The 20,327-nt window shown below is 42.8% G+C and overlaps 1 protein-coding gene across 2 annotated transcripts in view; it reads left to right on the forward strand.

Moving 5' to 3' along the window:
* syt1a (synaptotagmin Ia) overlaps positions 1 to 20,327 on the forward strand; it is an 86,842-nt gene that overhangs the window by 25,166 nt on the left and 41,349 nt on the right. The window contains exon 3 of one of the 2 annotated variants that reach the window (XM_086058079.1): positions 17,581 to 17,721. The exons of the other annotated variant lie outside the window; for it this stretch is intronic. The gene's annotated coding sequence lies outside the window, so the exon portion shown is untranslated. The remainder of the gene's footprint in view (positions 1 to 17,580; positions 17,722 to 20,327) is intronic. 2 annotated transcript variants of the gene reach the window in all.

The following is a 20,327-nucleotide window of genomic DNA, read 5'->3' on the forward strand; positions in this document are numbered from 1 at the left end:
TCAATCAGACGGTGTTCTTTTTCCCATTTGGCTGACTTTTACCGACTTAAAAAGTGCGCCGGCTTTGCGAACGGCAATTCCTTGATTTGCAATGTAATATTCAGCCAACTGTGATTACGTGAGGAGGCGAGCGCAAATTGACTGTCCTGTTTCGTTTTCGGTGACTTGTACTTCCACATTCATAACATGGAGTTCAGTTCTCTCTAAATAAATTTGCGAGCAGCGGCGCGACTCTCATAGCACGGCCTTTTGTAATGCGATTGTGAAAGTGAGTTTCCGTGATGAATAAAAGCACAGAGAACGCGTAACCGGCTCGAACAAAACAGCAGCGCTAGCAACGCTACGCTAGCGTAAGCATAGTAAACAGCAGCGGTTAGCCTTAGCTGCTATGTTGTTAGCGTAGCTTATTCGTGACAGAGTGTCACTATAGCACGAAATGTTATCGGTCTGAAATATAAACGTGTGTCGGTTTTGCCCGTTTGCTCGTCTTTTGTGCAGCTGTTGGCAAACGAGGATGGGCTTTTTTTTGTTGTTGTTGCTGTTTTCCAGCAATTCTCGCTCGAACCCAATTATTTTGAAGCAAGGCAAGTTTCGGTCCATTATCCGCTTTTTGGACGTTTGTCTTTTGCCGATGAGGTCGCATGTGACTAATTATCACTTTCTGCGCTTGTCATTCGTGATTGACGTGTGGCGTGCGCGTTCTCTGCGCCTCCGCCCGCGTATCTGCCTTCTTCCATTAGCGCGCATGCTAATCCCCTTTGTGCTTGTTTAGCATTCGGCTTTGACGAATGTGCTTTTCTTACCATGTTTTCTTTTTTACCGTTCCTCTTTTTGACCAGCTGCCGGTAGATTCTGTGTATCGATGGCCAGGTAGAACCGTGCGAACATCCACGCAGTCCAATGAGCAACTTCCACATTGCCGAAAACAATCGTGAGCGAGAGGCGGCCGTCTGTCACAAGCGTCCTTCGCTCCTTTGGCCCGTGGTCAGCGTCTGAAAATGAAAGCCGGCGCCGGCGCCGCCGCCGCCGCGTCTCCCCGTGCCCCCTTTTTTTTAATCTCGCCGCCGCTGCCATTTCATTTCCTGCCCGCTTCGATGAATCAAAGCCATCTCGTGTCACTCTCACGCGCTTTACATTTCTAATCCACATGATGGCACCAGCTCGTGTCATCTTCTGCAGATAAACAAGCACCTGCGCTCGTAGACCGCGTGTTTAAAAGATGCGTTGTGAGTCATAGAAGCCAGTTTGTGTGGTTCTGCAACTCGTTTTTTTTGTGAGTTGGGAGTTCGTACGTTGGATTGCCAGTGAATGGCATGCTTGAATGTTGTCAAGTCAACCCCAAAAGTTTCTTTACAATAATATATTCTACACCCCACTATTCTAAACATTGTATTCTGATTAATATTGTGTTTGTGGAATATGAATTGAGTTGCAAAATCCACCCATTTTTTTCTTCATCTCGGGGGGGGCGGGGGGGGGCGGCCATTTTGCCACGTGTTGTCGACTGAAAATGTCATCACGGTTGCTCAGGGCTCACATTACGCTAACGGCCAATCGCTTAGGTTACAAACGTCACATGACCAAAATCCAGAAAACAGGTGAGCCGAGCGTTACATACATACAAAAGGAGTGCGGGCAAAAACCACAAGCTTTATTTAGCCCAGTCAAAATGAAGTTTAAGCCAACAAACAAAAAAGGACTGGAAACCCCAACGGTTCACTGTACTGCAGTTTAATTTCAATCCCAAACATTTTTTTTAATCTCCACTTCTCAATCATCACATGGGTGTTAGTTCTTGGTCGGAGGTCCGTGTGTCGTGCTGGAGGCCGCCCTCGCCTCCACCGTTCACTAAGCATCAAGGTGTGACGGTGACACAGTGAGAGAGGACAAGGCTTGTCCTCTGCCCCCCCCCCCCCACCACCCCACCCCTGACCATCCCTCGTGGTTGTCTAATGTGTCCTCTGTGAGCCAAAGTGTCTCGGACACATCGCGGTCGCTCTGAGCTGGAGGAGATATGACAAACACAAAAGGTCGACCCCGCTTGCCGCCGCCGCCGCCGCCGCACGACAACCGACGCCAGGCTAGCATGTTAGCCCACTTGCTAAAACACCTTATTAGACCTTCAATGGTTCTTGTGGAGCTGCGCGTGAAAGCCTCAAAATTCAATTTCAGATTTTTTTTTTCCCACAACAAATATGATTTCTATTATTTAACTCGACAAATTGCAATTTCTGTAGAAATTACGAGGGAATGCTGAAAAGCTGAATGCTAAGATTTGCTTCAATCATTTCAGTGAAATTGTAATCCATAAAATTATTATAAATAAATAAAAATGTCAAGCTGCTCTTCAGGTCAGCTTTTTAGCGATTTGCTATTAACGTCCAAGGCAATGATGGGGAGGCCAACGTCGCTGAGACCCGAAGCGGGTGCCGGTGGGCGAGCGGACGCGGGTTCTTCATCTCTCCGGCGGGATCCTGCTTTGAGCTGGCTGGCAGCAAACAGACACGCTTGCTTGGTCTTTTTGTTCTTGAGACTTTGTTTGATTGACGTTTGATTGATGCGGCGCCAACTCACCAACAAAGCAGAACCACGACCTTGAACAGTGGCGTAATGGAGGGGATAGTTTTCCAAACCCAGCCACAATCGGTGAAAACCCACCATTTGGAGAAACCGTATATTATCGTCCGTCGGATTTTTTTGCAGATTTTTCCGATTGTTTTTGTTTCTAATACAACAAAAAGATCAACATAATGACATTTAAACCTTCCTGCTCCTGCCAAGAAATGGGCAAACAAAATGTAATTTTACAGACTTTTCTTTCTGTTATAAAGTTAAACATATACAAAGTTTCATTTATTGCTGTCAGCGTTCAGGGACTTTTTTTTTTACATTTATTTATCAGCCAATTCATCAGTTATCAGAATTTTATTATGCCAAATATCGGAATAAGTATTAGCTTCAAAAATCAGTCGAGCCCCGATTTTGATTGACTGTTTGAGTTCACTATTAACTCATTTGCTCCCAAAAACATATAAATACGTTCTATTTTAAATATTGTCATGCTCCCAAAGACGTATTTATACGTTTTAGGTGGCAGCAGAACAGAGGAGATCAACCAGGGCCATGTTGCAAAAAAGCTCTTTGACTCGCATTTCTAAATAGATTTGTGAATAATGATGAAACTTAGCTATATTATAATTCTAATTGCTGCAAGAAATCTATATATTTTTCCTGATGAAAGAAGAGACTCAGATCTTTCTTTTGGTATTTTCCATGTTTTTATAGCAATAGAACACAATATTCTGTGGGCCTCGCGAAATCAGTCAAAATCCAGTAAAACAGCCGGGAGCAAAGGGGTTTGCTTCGATGAAAATGGCTGGGACTAAATGAGTTAAAGATACAAAAAAAAAAAAAAACACTGAAATCAGTTGTACAATATCGTGTAATTCAGCATTTCAGCTTCCAGTCGCCCTTGTGATATAGCATCAGAGGGGACTAGCGATTAGCCGAGAGCGTCACGAAGCTACCCTGGCGCACATCCTGAGCCAAAAGAACCCAGATGCTTGTTTAATACGGCGCTGGCTGGACCGTCGGCTGAAAAAAAAACGGAACACGGGAGCGTAATTCATGTTGTCTGTTTGCAGTGTTGCGACGGCGGCCAACCTTCTGCCTGTGCGGCCCCCTCAAAACACCGCCGCCCTCCCCTTTCCTTTCTCTTAATTCCAACCTGACGCCCCCGCATAGAAACGGGCCTTTCGAGAGTCAACTGATGACGATGACGACCTTCCAAGCGCCATCAGCCCAACGTGCGACTTCCAAGCCGTTAGCGTCACGCCGGTCCGGGTTGCCGCGGCAACTGAAAGCTCGCGGTTATTTCGGCAAAGTGCGTCAGGTTTCTCACACCTTCCGAGAATAAACTTGCGAGCTGCGTCGCCAGACAGCCGGGACGAGCAACGCTGACGACTGCATTACAACGTCGGCTAAGACTTTTGTGTTTGCTGGTTGACGCATTTTTGAACCTGCAACTCGTGTTTTCAGGGATGCAAGTTTAATGGACATAGCCCTGATGTCAATTATGAAAATCTGTGAGTCATCGGTGCCCACAATTAAGATATTAGTTTGAAGCCTAATTGACCTAGAATTCTTAGCTTAAAGGACTTACAATATAGATGGTTTGAGTTAAAATTTTAAAAAAAATTGCTCGCTCTTGTGTTGACTCTTAAAGCTGTGTTTTTTTTTACCTGGGTTTGATCAAACTCCAGGGTTCATCAAGTCGGCCTCGGGTTCGGCAGAGGTCAAGACACACACCCTTGCTTGGCCTCTCTGTGCTTCAGAAAATTTGTGGCTGTTGTGATGGCACATCGTGTGATTTTTTTTTAATTAAATTTTTTATGATCGTAATCCCGTCATACTATGTTGAGCAATAAAACAAAAGCGGTTGGATGAATACGTGCAATATAGATTTTTCTTGTATAATGGAAGGTGTGGTGTTCCACAGGGTTCAATTTTGGGGCCTCTGCTGTTTTCATTGCATCTACTGCCGTGGTCGTTTAAATGAAATCGTCAGCAATGTCAAACCGATTTATATTTGCAGTGATTGTTGGTTTTAAAGTGCTTTCTTTATAAATAAAGTTGAGTTGAGTGGTGTAATATCATAAAAGACAATTCAACGCATATCTCAATTTTAAAATGAAATTATTAAGTATGTCAGATCAAAACCGATTTTCAGAGTCAAATCAGTTTATATTAATTGCCTATTATATACAATTAAATACTAGCAGTTAGCCATTTTATTATATTTTTACTGTACGTGTGAAATCATAATAATTCATAAAGATGCCCCAATACTAAATCTGATACCAGCCTGTAATATATATTTGTATGCAAAATTATATTTTGGGCAGATTTCAAGGACAACCGTATCGTAATTTTTAAATCAATAACCGTTACATTATAATTTGAATGTTTTTGAACAAAGATAATTAAAAAAAAAATTTTTTAAAGCCTTATGATGCGCAGGTTTTTTTTCTGGAAACATGTCGTGACATATTCCGTGTCTGCTTGGCTGAAAAAGCGCCAGGCGAGCTGCGAGTGCTTGAAAATGGCGGAGGAGCTCCTCAAAGAGACGCCCGTGCCCTCTCCAGGGCGCCGACTTTGATCTGAGAGCTTCTCTGTTGCCGACAATGAGGCCTCATTTGGCCAACAGGAACTCTCGGCGCGGGCCTCCTGCGCGCTTTCCCCCCCCGCGTGACTGCCGGGGTCTTGTGACCTTGGCGTGACCTCCGAACATCACATCCAAATTGCCACGCTTCTCTCCCGTGACCCTTTACCTAACTTCATGGCGCTGCCCTAACACTTTTTACAGCGCAAACGGGAGGTTACAGACCCGTCTTGGCACTTCTCATAATACGCCCTCGCAAAAAAAAATAAAAATAAATAAATAAATAAAATACTGTCTGATCTAACACAGGTGCATCTGCTCTTTGGATGCTGTCGTCATGGAGACGACCCCCCCCCCCCTCCCTTGCAACCCCCCCCCCTCCCCCCCGCTGGCCTAGTTTGGCTCGCCTGCCCTCGCTGAAAGACGTTACGCAACCGCGGCGCAAGAGACGAGGTTGCTGCTCGAGCGAGATGATGACCTTAACGTACAAAAAAAAAAGTGTTGGAGGAAAGTCGACTTTTCTCAGGCTGGTTTTTGTGTTTGTTTGGGAAAATACATAATACCACGTTTTTAGGACTTATGCATTTGTTACTGATGACCATCCTAGCTAGTAATGAAAGGTGTTGATGCTTTATGATCCTCTGAGGAGTCGCTGAGTTTATAATCATACCCTAATCGTTACATTGAGACTATCAATGGATTAGGAAGAAGGAAAATGAGTGGTCATTTTGCCGTCATTTCTGTGCGGCCTCCATTTTGACTGAGGAGCCAGCACATTTCCATCTGCGTGTTTTTTTTTTCTTTTCTTTCCCAACCACAGGCGTCACCGTTCTTTATCCGACCCCCGCAGGCCTGCCGTGATTCTTATTCATGTGTGGCAGCGGATCAGCCCGGACATGGGGGAGGGACACGCGTGCCTCTTTGGGATTGGCATCACTTGAAAGTCGACCTTTGAGCTCGGGGGGCCACGTTTGATTGTTAGCGCGGATAGATGGGTCAGGTCGGGGAGGAAAAAATGGTTACAATATGTGTGTGAAATGTGGGAATGCGAATTCATTCATTCTCATTTAAAAATATGTTTCTAATGTATTTAAGTTTAAATAATTAACCAATTATTTATCAAATAAATGGCCATTTTAATTTTTAAATCAATAAATTTAATTTTTTTTGTTAACGCGGCCATTTTAGTAAAAGCTAAATTAATTATAGTATTTAATTGCTCAGTGGGCAGTATAAAGGAATAGAGTGGTGTATTTATACGTTTTCTTTTTTTATATATATATATATATATATTTTTTTTTTTTTCTAGAGCATACAGAAGGCTTTGATGCAGCTTCTAAACTGAGAGAATGCTTGAAGCAATGGTAGTTATTACAAAAATGCCCCACAGGTGGCAGCAGAGTATAAGAGATTAACCATGTTTCAAAAAGCTCTTTCTGTTTTAAACTGTTTTAAACAGATTTGTGAATAATGATGAAACTTAGCTATATTCAAATGCTAATAGCTGCAAAACAGAAACGGATAGAAATATACTTTTTTTTATTCTAATGTCTCTTTTGGTAGGTTCCATGTTTTTATAGCAATAGAACACAATATTCTGTGGGCCTTGCAAAATCAGTCAAAATCCAGTAAAACAGCCGGGAGCGAAGGGGGTTGCTTCAGTGAATGAGTTAAATGCTTTTGAATAAGACGGGTAAAGAGTCTTGTGTGTTTGCGCTTTTTTTTTCTTCTTCCCCTGGCTCGGAGTGGAGCTTCCCGCAGTGCGTCAAGGTCTCTGAACCCCGACTGCGGCGGCGGCGGGGCGACAAGGCCGTCCGCGTTTCTCGGTGTAATCTTGTTTGCTCAGGGGCACCGCGTGCGCGACAAAAGGTCCGCCTCGGAGATATTTGTGAGCGCTGTCGCGATAAGGCCGAGGATGTTTGCGTAGATGCACAGTGCCGCGGGGCACGGGGCACAGTTAGCATTAGCGGCTAGCTGCTGGGGAAGAGTGTGGAGAAGGATAGAAGAAGACTGGGATTATCAGATTAAATTAAGGCTGGGTAAAATCTCAATTTTTTTTCTCCCATTTTTTTCATCGCATCGAGCTACCAAAAAAGCTTTTGTAAATGAGCTCCTTTCTGTTGGCAGCCATGTTGTTAGTGTAAACTACTTCATAAACCTTTCCAAAAAAAGGACAAAATCATTCTGACAAATAAACTTACATTTTTCAAGGTCATTTTGCTCCACAGCACACCCCCATTTCCGTCTAGATGACCGTGATAATATCTCTCCTGTGGAGTAACCCCCCGCTCCCCCCCCCCCCCCCCCCCGATCCAAAGATTGCTTCTTACCTCTTCTCGGTGTGGTTACATAAGCAAAGCTCGCGGAGCGTGAAGGCGCTTGTGGACGCTCGCGCCGCCGTATGAGGATTTTTGCACCAGGAATGACATTTAGCGATATGGCGGGAATGGTCGAGAGGGTCGGCGCTGCCTGGCCCCCGCTAACCGTTGGGGTTTTTTTTTCCTTTCGGAAAGTGGCACGAGGTGATGAGCAGAAGGCTCGTTGGAGAAAATGTGAAAAGGCAGCAGGAGAAAGAGCTGCAGATGGCTGCTGAAAGGCAAATTTTCATTGTGCCGCGCGCATATTTAGCGGCGCATTTTTTAGTGGCGTCACGTCAGACTCGCCATATTTGCGACCGCATTCCGCATATTTTTTTTTTTTAGGTCAGGCTAAAAACGTTCTTTTCAATAATATGTTCTATGCGGCCGCACTAATCTAAAGACGGCATTCTGATTAATATTTTGTTTTAGGAATATGAATTAAACAGCAGCAAAATCCACCCCTTTTGATCCATTTTAGGGGCGGCCATTTTGCCACTTGCTGTCGACTGAAAATGACTTCACAGTTGCTCAGGGTATCGACCAATCACAGCTTAGCTTAGGTGAGCCATGATTGGTCATTGCCTGATGTTAGCTTTGGAGTCTGTGCTGCAACATTTTTGCATGAAAGTGACAAAAAAATACATATTTTTTGTATTAATTTAATAGCATTCAATCAATTATAAATAATAAAACAGAACATAAGATATGATAAACCTTTGTCAGTCCCACAATGGGGACATTTGAATATTTAGTTACATTTATTACAATTAATTAATTTACATATTTTGCATACATCTTAGCATCTTATACCAATAATACTGATAACAAATAATCATAAAATAGACACCGTTCCATATATTAATTATATTTAATGATTTAAAAAATAATAATAATTAAAAAAAAAAAATATATATATATATATATATATATATATATATATATATATATATATATATATATAAATAAACCATTTTCCATATAGATTAACATTTTATTAAATATTTAATAAATAATTATAACGAAATCAATCACAAATAGTACAATAAAAATAATGGCTTATTTTGCATATTCTATATACACATTAGAACTTAACATCTACTGATGGGCGATACCTGGCCTTATTTCAAGGTATTGCTACTCGTGACGATTTTACGATCAGGAACTTGAAAATAGAAGAATAGAAAATTGCCATTCATTTCAAGAAATTTAAAGATAAATGATTTATTGAGATAGATAGGTCTTTCTTTAAAATGATCTTTCATTGTTTTGTTTTTATTTGTTTTTTTATGCATCGAAAGTCCTAATGTTATCGGTACTTGGTATCGGTACTCAAGTTGAGTACTTGTATTGGTGCGAAAAAAAGTGGTATCGAACATCAGTAATTATACAAATAAACTTGAACTTGATGCGGTTGTTGTGGCTTAATGCAATGAGATAATTAGATGCGTGGCGACATCCGTTCCAATTGCTTTCGACACAAATGGGTCGTTGTCTGACAAATCTCAAGCTGTGCCTTGATGCGAGCACGTCGCGGTCTGAAATCTCCACACGATCCTTCATTTCCCTCCTCACACGTACGTTGAAGGTCTGAGCGTCAGCGGCAGTGTCAGTTCAGGTGGAGTTCAGCGCCGCCTTCCCGAGGCGCGTTGTGTGAGTGCGATCTGGGCCTCGTTAAAGCCTATTTGGCTCGGGGTCGGCGCGCGGCGCTCCAGCCCGGGATGGCGAGCCGGGACCCGCGGAGACGCGTCCAATTTCTCCTCTCTTATTCGACCTGATGGATCCAAAGTGGCACGGCGGCCAAACCAGGAGAAGGCGAATGGCGACTTCCTTTTCCCCAATTTCCCGCGCCCGTGTCCATTAGGGGTGCTGATTCTCAGACCTGTTTTCTTTGGGGTCTTTTTTTCGTGGCTTGCTGTCGAGAGTAAAACATCAGTTGCTTTCAGGGAGCTTTTGGACATGGAGGGCCCTGGCAAGGTGACCTCCGAGCGATGATGTAACGTTTTCCTTGGTGAGTCCTATCGACCCCCCAACCCCCCCCCCCCCCCCCCTGCGGTGGAGATGAGGCTCTTTGGTTGTAATTAGTGTCGTATGAGGCAGCCTCATTCTGCCAGGCATCAAAGCCGCCAGGTGCCGTCCACGACGTTCAGGTCTGTTTTTCTGGCTGCTAAAGACCATTTCATAATGTTTGTAAACAATAGGCGACTTCCGGGGCGTAGAAACTGATTGAGTACCGCACACTCGACGGTATAACGGGAAAATATGACAACATTTTTGTTGCGCTAGCGGTTGTATAGCCAATGTACTACAAAAGGGTTTTTTTTTCCTTAAAAAAAAAAATTGGAATTCAGTGAAACTTGTTTGTGATGAGGACAAATTGAACAGATGTCATAAATAGTTTTAAGATTGAAGATAGATACAGAATGTATCAAATGTTAGGATGAGTAAAAGTGTAAAAGCTAGCATGTTAGCTAACGTCAGTTCTACAGTGCGCTATCCATTACACCACCAATAACATCCGAGTCATAGAAAGTAAAATATTTAGCGAGTCCCTCCCATTTTTAAGGATGTAAAAAAAAAAAAAGAAGATTTGAATCGGAACATTCGTTTTGATTTACATGATATGAGTGCTTTCAGGTTATTACATCAAAACGTCTTTTATTGGAGAAAAATATCTGTCGGAAATGCCACACTTACAAATGACAACAAGAATCTTATTGCGTCATACCTTCTCACACCGAGCCGTTATCGAATTGTAATCCCGCAGAAACGAACCGAATCGTTCCACTTATAAATCCACATTTAACACATTTAAACTACGGCGGCGGATAAGAAAGCTAAAAGCATCATTGAAGCCATTTCAGCTGTTTTCCCTCAATCTTCTTTCTTTTAAGGATTTGTTTACTAATAATCGGAGATCGCTTGAGCTTTTTCCACCCCGAGTACGTTTGAAGGTCCGTAAATGAAAAGTAAATCGGGATGGAGCAAAAAATCTAAAGCCAAGGGGGGTGTCTGCGCTTTCCCCACCTGACGTACAATGAGGGCATCCATCATCGCACCGCCCACCGTGGCCGACTCCTGAACACACGCTCCGTTGCGCCGCGCAGTCAATTCTGCGTAATGAGCAATTGTGCCGCCGTGTGTTTTATCTACGACACACACACACGTACGCAGCGGGGACACCAACAACATTTGCTCGCTCCAGCAGTGATGCTGCCGAGTATCTGCGACTAAGGTGGGCCCCCGGGGGGGCCAAGCCATCCCCAATCAATAACACCACTGGTATAAAAATAACAACATTCAAGAAGATATCAGTAACTATGTATCGACCGGGTGGATGTTGTTAAAGCAGAGTTTAACCTAGAAATGTGATATTTGCCTTTTTTTTGTAAACATGTCTTTACTCTCGATTACAAAAAGCACGTGCGTTACACAACGATTATAGAAATTCAAGAATTCTACCATCGAAATGAGAAGCGCTGAAAAACAATATTTTCCAAATGTATCCATGTGTCAAAAATGAGCTACCACAATTGCATAATCATCAAAAAAAATTATCAAAAGACAACGATGTACCGTAAATCATTTTTATTTTACTCATATGGGCAATTATAAACATTTCTCTCTAAAAAAGGGGGCAGTTCACATATTGCAAAACTGGATTTGAAATGTCGATCATAATGTTAATAAAAAAATTACACATCCATCCATGACAAGCAAATGTTCTGCTTTCTGGCCACCTTGGCTGTATTTTATTGCCGGGCAGGGACGAAGGTCGCAGAGGTAATTAAATTACGGCAACCACCGCGGGGGTAGTAGTAATTACTTGCTTTCCCAAATCCAACCTAATCCCCCCCCCACCTCTCGAGTCTTCGGGAACAGACTCGGCTGCCCGAGGCGGCGCCGCTCGCCTCGCTACACTTTCGGATGTTGCAAGGATTGGCTAAGTGCTCGGTTCCCATCTAAAAAATGGCAACTCTTTGGCCTGAGACGCAAGCCCAAACATCTGCGGGATATCATCGGGCGCTGGCAAGTGTTGCTGACCCGAGCAGGTGTTGGTGTGTGAAATCTGGCGGCGGGTGTTTGGCTGTAAAAGGCGCACCTGTGCCCACAAAAGACGCCTCTGAATACTTCCATATTTCAACAGCCACTTATCCAGCGGCGAGCCTGTCAACCATTGGCGGCTTCCTGTCAGAGAGGGTGGAAGCGGGGGAGGCGGCAATTGAAGGAACAAATGGAGAATATATTTCCGTCAATCACTTCACGCCTATTTCTGTCCCGTCTCTTGGAAGCCTGCGGAAACGGACCAAATACCGTGGAAGGCAGTGTTGCGATCGAAAGCAAATCCTTCCCAGAAATGGCAACGACAAAGCCTGGCTTTGGTTTCTGAGCAAAGTCTGCCAAAGAGCTTCTTCTTTTTTTTAGCATGGATTTGTGAGCAACTTTAGCCTGGTAGCTTCAGTAATCTTAATAAACTTATTGCGTGTAACGTTAGCCATGTAGCTTCAATTTCTGAGCAAAGTTGGCCTTGTAGCTTAGTAGTGCGTTAAACAGAAGTAGTTTTCGTCATACAGTCAACTTGTTAGCCAAGTATCTTCAGGTATCTCGTAAACTTGAGGGTAAAGTTAGCCAAGTAGCTTAAGTTTTTAAGCAAACCTCGTAGCTTCCGTTTTTCCCCAGTTTATGGCAGCAATGTAAGCCAGGTAACTTGTCATAAAAGTAAACTTAAGTTGGCTTCATAGCTTTAATCATATGGTAAAGATAGCAAAGTAGCTTCATTTTCCGATGGTTAGCTTAGTAGCCTAAGTTGTATTTTCAACTTGAGGTTAAGTTCATCAAGAAACTTCCGTTTTTGATCAGTTTGATCCTTGTAGCTTCAGTCCTATAGTACATGTAAGTTATGTCACTCAAGTAGTATTTGTGAGCAACTTTAGCCTGGTAGCTTCGGTAATCTTAATAAACGTATTGCGTGTAACGTTAGCCATGTAGCTTCAATTTCTGAGCAAAGTTTGCCTTGTAGCTTAGTAGTGCGTTACACAGAAGTAGTTTTCGTCATACAGTCAACTTGTTAGCCAAGTATCTTCAGGTATCTCGTAAACTTGAGGGTAAAGTTAGCCAAGTAGCTTAAGTTTTTAAGCAAACCTCGTAGCTTCTGTTTTTCCCCAGTCTATGGCAGCAATGTAAGCCAGGTAACTTAAACATAAAAGTAAACTTAAGTTGGCTTCATAGCTTTAATGATATGGTAAAAATAGCAAAGTAGCTTCAATTTCCGATGGTTAGCTTAGTAGCCTAAGTTGTATTTTCAACTTGAGGTTAAGTTCATCAAGAAACTTCCGTTTTTGATCAGTTTGATCCTTGTAGCGTCAGTCCTATAGTACATTTAAGTTATGTCACTCAAGTAGTATTTGTGAGCAACTTTAGCCTGGTAGCTTCAGTAATCTTAATAAACTTATTGCGTGTAACGTTAGCCATGTAGCTTCAATTTCTGAGCAAAGTTGGCCTTGTAGCTTAGTAGTGCGTTAAACAGAAGTAGTTTTCGTCATACAGTCAACTTGTTAGCCAAGTATCTTCAGGTATCTCGTAAACTTGAGGGTAAAGTTAGCCAAGTAGCTTAAGTTTTTAAGCAAACCTCGTAGCTTCCGTTTTCCCCCAGTCTATGGCAGCAATGTAAGCCAGGTAACTTGTCATAAAAGTAAACTTAAGTTGGCTTCATAGCTTTAATGGTATGGTAAAGATAGCAAAGTAGCTTCATTTTCCGATGGTTAGCTTAGTAGCCTAAGTTGTATTTTCAACTTGAGGTTAAGTTCATCAAGAAACTTCCGTTTTTGATCAGTTTGATCCTTGTAGCTTCAGTCCTATAGTACATTTAAGTTATGTCACTCAAGTAGTATTTGTGAGCAACTTTAGCCTGGTAGCTTCAGTAATCTTAATAAACGTATTGCGTGTAACGTTAGCCATGTAGCTTCAGTTTCTGAGCAGTTTGCCTTGTAGCTTAGTAGTGCGTTAAACAGAAGTAGTTCTCGGCATACAGTCAAACTTGTTAGCCAAGTATCTTCAGGTATCTCGTAAACTTGAGGGTAAAGTTAGCCAAGTAGCTTAAGTTTTTAAGCAAACCTCGTAGCTTCCGTTTTTCCCCAGTCTATGGCTGCAATGTAAGCCAGGTAACTTGTCATAAAAGTAAACTTAAGTTGGCTTCATAGCTTTAATCATATGGTAAAGATAGCAAAGTAGCTTCATTTTCTGATGGTTAGCTTAGTAGCCTAAGTTGTAATTTTCAACTTGAGGTTAAGTTCATCAAGAAACTTCCGTTTTTGATCAGTTTGATCCTTGTAGCTTCAGTCCTATAGTACATTTAAGTTATGTCACTCAAGTAGTATTTGTGAGCAACTTTAGCCTGGTAGCTTCAGTAATCTTAATAAACGTATTGCGTGTAACGTTAGCCATGTAGCTTCAATTTCTGAGCAGTTTGCCTTGTAGCTTAGTAGTGCGTTAAACAGAAGTAGTTCTCGGCATACAGTCAACTTGTTAGCCAAGTATCTTCAGGTATCTCGTAAACTTGCGGGTAAAGTTAGCCAAGTAGCTTAAGTTTTTAAGCAAACCTCGTAGCTTCCGTTTTTCCCCAGTTTATGGCAGCAATGTAAGCCAGGTAACTTGTCATAAAAGTAAACTTAAGTTGGCTTCATAGCTTTAATCGTATGGTAAAGATAGCAAAGTAGCTTCATTTTCCGATGGTTAGCTTAGTAGCCTAAGTTGTATTTTCAACTTGAGGTTAAGTTCATCAAGAAACTTCCGTTTTTGATCAGTTTGATCCTTGTAGCTTCAGTCCTATAGTACATTTAAGTTATGTCACTCAAGTAGTATTTGTGAGCAACTTTAGCCCGGTAGCTTCAGTAATCTTAATAAACGTATTGCGTGTAACGTTAGCCATGTAGCTTCAGTTTCTGAGCAAAGTTTACCTTGTAGCTTCGTTGTGTGCGTCAAACGAAAGTAGTTCTCGGCATACAGTAAACTTGTTAGCCAAGTATCTTCAGGTATATAGTAAACTTGAGGTAAAATTAGCCAAAAATGTCTGTTTAAGCAAAGTTAGCCTGCTAGCGCCAGTGGTGGAGTGAAGACAAATTCGAAAAGTCACTTCAAATTTGACACAGTATCTTCCGTTGTAAATTTAGCCTTGTTAAAGTTAGCCACTTAGCTTCAGTTTCTGAGCAAAGTTGGCCAGTAGTGTTAGCCGCTGATAAATCTGGGTTAAAGTTAACTTCATAGCGTACTAAAAACCAGGACACTGTAATTTTGCTGAAAATCAAATATACAATAAATTCTCTCAAAATTAAATCACTAGTCGATCTTCATAAAAAGAGGGAAGTCGGGCGGGGGTTGTTCATGCAGAAGACTGATTGCATGCACCGAATCCTATTTCGTTATTACTTTAGCTAATGCTAAATGCGGTCTTGGTTGACAGCTCAACAGCGCTAAAAAATCCAATGCACTCACCCAAGCTTTTTTGCTCGGTCGCCGGCGGAACTCGGCAGCCAGGGCTCAAAACCGAGACTGTCCTGGGGTCAATCCGGCACATCTGGTCACCCTACATTTACAAAAAAAAAAAAAAAAAGTGTACTCTCCACACACTGCTAATATGATCTGACACCGGACTCATCCTGGGCTGTTGTCTCAACTCGCAACCTTCATTTCAATGTCATTTCTAGGCCAATGACATAACAGAACGCGATAAACGTGTTAGATATGTTTTGCTGGAAAAATCTTGCTTCGAGTTGGTCCTAAAAAATCTTGTGTTCTATTAGCCGGTAGCTTAGCAACAAGCGTAAATGCGACATCCTATGATAGATACACCTGAGGGAGCACATTTGAATCTTGGTGAAAGGAAACCTGTCATCGCCACAAGAAAGACTTTGGAGGGAAAAAAAAGCCGAAAGAGAATGACACACTCTGGCGGTCCAACAAAAAGCCGTAAATGTCAGCGCGGTGGAGGCGTCGGACGCTCCCGAGTGCCGCTCTTCCCGCCGATGGAGGAGATGTGACGCTGGGCCAGCTTCTGAAAGTCGACGTGAGTGCATGAAGTCATGGAAGCATTATGGATAATCACGCTGCCATTTTGCAATCGTTCAATAAGTGCATCACAATAGAGCGGGCAAACAACAAAATGGCACCAAACGACCTAACCGCGCTACCCTTTCTTTTAACAATCTAACGAGACCAGATTGTCCAAATAAAAAAAAACGGGGATGCTACAATTTAGCTGAAAATCAAATATCTAATAAATTCTCACCAAATATAATCACTCGTCAATCTTCATCAACATTTTGTGTTACGTTAGCTCAAGCTAAAGGGTTTCTTGATTTGACTGGCGTACCTCGCACCTCTACCGTATTTGGAAACATGCCGCCGGAAGAGCTCAGCTTGCAACAGCGACCGCGGCAGCAGTAGGACTACATTTCCCATGATTCTTAGACACGGAAGCAGGAAGTAGTTCTAGTTCCGATATAACAAAAACACGTGAATTTGGAAGTCAATGGGAAGTTTATCGTATGAATTCCTATGACAACTGTGTGGTTGACATACATGACAAAAAATGGGATCGAACAATAATATCAAAACGGGATGTCTTCATCTTCATTTCCTCAGAATTATGACTTAAAAAAACCCGACTTATTTCTAGTTTCTTGGTACTTAATTGTCCTTCTACTCTCTAACTTCTTTGCAACTTTCTTCCTTAAAAAACATGATATCGATTCCTTTCAGGCTGCAGCTTCGCTTAACATAGCCAAGATTGTCGTTTGCGCAACAATTGGATCCCATTGCAATTGTTTGCGAACGTTGCCATCTTTGCTTCATCTCCCTGATATCGCTCAGCAGGATTGTGCGTTCCTCAGCGCTGAGCTTTATTTACCCTGACATGCGTCTGCACGTATGCAAACCCTCAACCCCGGTTTTTTTTATTTTCTTTTTTCTTCCGCCGCATCTACCTGACACATTCAATTACCCACGACGGACGCTGCTGCCATTTTATATGCTGATAATCTGCCCGGCAACACAGACATCATAATGACCCTCAACTAATTCACATAAAACTATACAATCTTTTTCTCATTCACTGTGATGACTTTAAGCTAATAAAATTTGCAATGTATTCTTTTTAAAAAAAATATGCCTTGAATATCGGAATAGCCTACCACCAGGGGGGGGGGGGGCGAACCCTGCAACAGGAGCTTAAAGTTATTATGTGGACTAAATAGAGCGAGACAACAAAAGTTGCAGATGAGGAGATATTAAATGATGTCATTTGTTGAAATATAATGCAAATAACAAAATGTTTTTCCTAACATAATGCATAATTGTGATCAATAATCTTGAGTATAATTTCAATCAAAAATCGCGCAGCCCCACAAAAACAGGGGTGTGTAGACTTTTTAGATCCACTGTACTGTATAAAACTAAGTGTTTTAAAGCCGTATTAATTAGCGAACCTATTCTTGACTGCACTTAAAGTGGACATAATTACCACCTGCACGGGCCCCATCGTTAAAGCCATATACGGTCGCAGATGCTTTTAAGGGGCCGCATGTATACCCCGGGAATGCCCTTGACGAGGTTTCGGCGAGATATGGATGCGTTTAGGAGGGGTGGGGGGGGCTCTACACAGCATCATATTCACACATGCACACACACACACACACACACACACACACAAACACAGTGATTGTTGTTTTCACAGTGCAGAGGGTGCGAGTGGGTGGGAGAAAATGTCAGAAAATAGCCAGCGTGGGGATGGGGGGGGGGGGGGGGATATGTGCATTTTGTCTGACAGTAGAGGAAGAGAGCCAGCGTGTGTAAGCGTGTGTGCGTGTGCGGGGGGCTTGAGTAGGTGGGCGGGAAGAGAGGAGCGAGTGTCACGGACGGAGAGCGAGAGAGAGAGAGAGAGAGAGAGAAAGCGAGGAAGACGAGGCAGCCGCTCGCTGGCCGGATGCTCAAGTGTGCCGTCGGGAGCGTCGTGGTCGCTTTCTGAGTGCTTTTCATTTCTTTGATTTTGCTTTTATTTGCATACAGCGGCGCTTGGCAACTTGACACCCGGACCCTTCCCCTCCTCCTCCCCCCCGCCCCCCACCAAGACGCGACCCCCTGATTCCTGGGATTGGGAACGAGACCGCCAGCCAGCCAGCGCTCCCGGGAAGACGAGACTGCTGCCAGGTAGGACTGTGTGACGCGCGCACACGCAAGGTCGTGATTGTTGGAAATTATAGGAGGCGGTGGGATGCGCGCGCGCACGCACGCACGCACGCACGCACGCGAGCGAGCACGGAGACAGGTGTCAGATTGGGAATGACGGGATTACTGGAAAGGAGAAAATCCCCAAATGAGCTTTTTTGGGTGTGTGTGGTAAACTGAAGAGCACTTTCACACACTCACTTTTTGACGTTTGCCCGCCGCCGAATGGTCACACGCATTCTCACGCCAACAAATCGTCAAATTGCTCTTTTTTTCTTCTTTTCTTTTTCATATTCCAAAGAGATGCAAATTTGGTCATTTGAATGGTGGAGATATCACAGTATATCATAGCGAACCCCACATGCCTTGCAATTTGCCCCCCCCCCCCCCCCCAAGGGTCACATGATTGTAGTCTCGCCTTTCTTCTTTTTCATCAACAATTCTTAGGATAAAAAAAGTTTCTACGCTGGAAAAAAAGAAAGAAATTGAAACTGGAATACATTCCTGGCATGGAGATATTACGCATATCACAGCAAGCCCAAAAGTGTCATGCAAATTTCTTTTCTGACCTTGACACAACCTTGGGGATGTATTTGACAGTGTAAAGTCTGTCACAATGTCCTTTTTGTGAATCTGTAATGTGTAAATCTTTCATGCAATATTTGAATCTATATTTGTACTATCAGTGTTGCCTAAAATTGGTTAGCTAATTTAGAAAAATGCTTTATTAACATTAAATAATCAGTTGATCTATTTTACAATAACTAATGTAAATTTACATTGCAGCATTTAAAAAAAAAATGTTTTTTTAAATACTTTTATATATTTTTAATTATTTTACTTCAATTAACACATTATTTGTATTTATTTTTTTAACATAGTATTATTTATTTATTTTTGACCTAATAACAGCACATTCCCGCTCTGAAGGGCCATCTCCTCCTGTTGATCAGGTGCTTGTTCTGATTGGCTGATTGCTCAAGGGGCGGGGTAGGGGGGGGGGGCGATTCTGTGGTGGTGGGGGGTCTCAACGGTCATGTCGGTCCCACAGCTGCGTGTGATTGTGGATGCGTTAGCCTGTTTACCATTTCAGGACCCCGGACAGCGCACAAGTGCCTTTTTATGGAGAAATCCTCTTGTGCAGTGATTACATAATGATGCCATATTTGATTATTTACTATAGGCATGAGTCACACACACACGCACACACATGATCACAATCAGGCTGCGTAAAGGACACCAGCGTGTGTTTATTTAGCTTTGGTGTCATAATGTTGCTCAGTTCATTTTTTACAGCATTCACATAGAAGTACTTGTCTGATTGCGCAACACTAGAATATGCATGTAAAAATAATGTGACAAAATGGTCATATTTGTACAGGACTTTTCTTACTGGTTGTGATGGTGTAACTAATGAATCTTCTTGAGTCATTGATGCAAGTAGACAAGCGAGTGGATTCATTTATTGAAAGCAAACGTGGCCCCTGAGACCCCCGGAGACCCTCTCCAGTGTTTATATAAACACACGTACACAAACACACACAAATATGCAAACACGCTCTCAGCATGACATTGATTGTGTGCAACACCACACACACACACACACACACACACACACACAGAGCCTGACACAAACAATAATGTCTTGCCCCCCCGGCCTCACTTATCACCATCGGACAGCCAACCACCCTCTACTGCCCCCACCCCCACCCGTCCCCCCTCCCCCCCTACACATCTCGCCTAATTGAGGCAACTAATAACCAGCCCGGGTCATTTGTAGTCTATGTAGCCATTAGCATAATTGAACGGGCACGAGACTGAAGTGGTGTAAGATGTGTTAATAATGCGCCCGAGCGTCTCCAAACACGGCTGAATTGCCATTGATTTAATGGAGCGCCAGTCGGGATGTCAAAGTTGCGCATCGGTCACCACGGCGGACGCCAGCCTGTCGCACGGTACGCTGCCGCCCGCTGGTCAGCTCTTGTAAGTGCAAGGAAAGCCCTCAGAAACAAGATGGAAGCGTCTGGAAACGACGCTCGCGTTCGTTGTAGTGACCGATGCGATCCTTCGCCAGCTACTTGTTAGCCTTAGCAAATTCTGGTTAGCTTGATGGTAACAAACTGCAAAATGCCGTGGACTGCTAAAAAAATCGCATTTATGTCGCAGTTTTGTAATCCTTTAACGCAAACTTACTGAGGAGTTTTGACCGTCCTCATGTAAGTTTGGAGTATACTGCTCCCATGTGGCCAAGGCGCACACACCAGAAGGAGCAGCACAATGTCCATTGAATGGAAGTACAATATTATAGTGCTATTTTTTTTATTATTATTTTTTTTTTTAATTCATTTATTATCTATTTCTTTAAGACAGTTGTGTAGTTTGTTTTTGTGTTTTTTACATTTTCATTCATTTCAATGAGGAATTCTAAAGGTATTAAAAGTTGAGCCTGTGTGTTGCTATGCTATGCTAAGTGCGCCTCCGTCAGGTCGTCGCGCCACCTGCAGGTTAGCAGCAATTAAAAGATCTATCATGCCAAGAGGCCATCTGAGAAAGAAAGTCGGAGTGTGTCGGGTTATCCTCGCATCTTT

Source organism: Leptonotus elevatus, chromosome 17 (assembly GCF_054856555.1).
Source record: "Leptonotus elevatus isolate MCC_2025b chromosome 17, RoL_Lele_1.0, whole genome shotgun sequence".
Classification (NCBI taxonomy): Eukaryota; Metazoa; Chordata; class Actinopteri; order Syngnathiformes; family Syngnathidae; genus Leptonotus; species Leptonotus elevatus.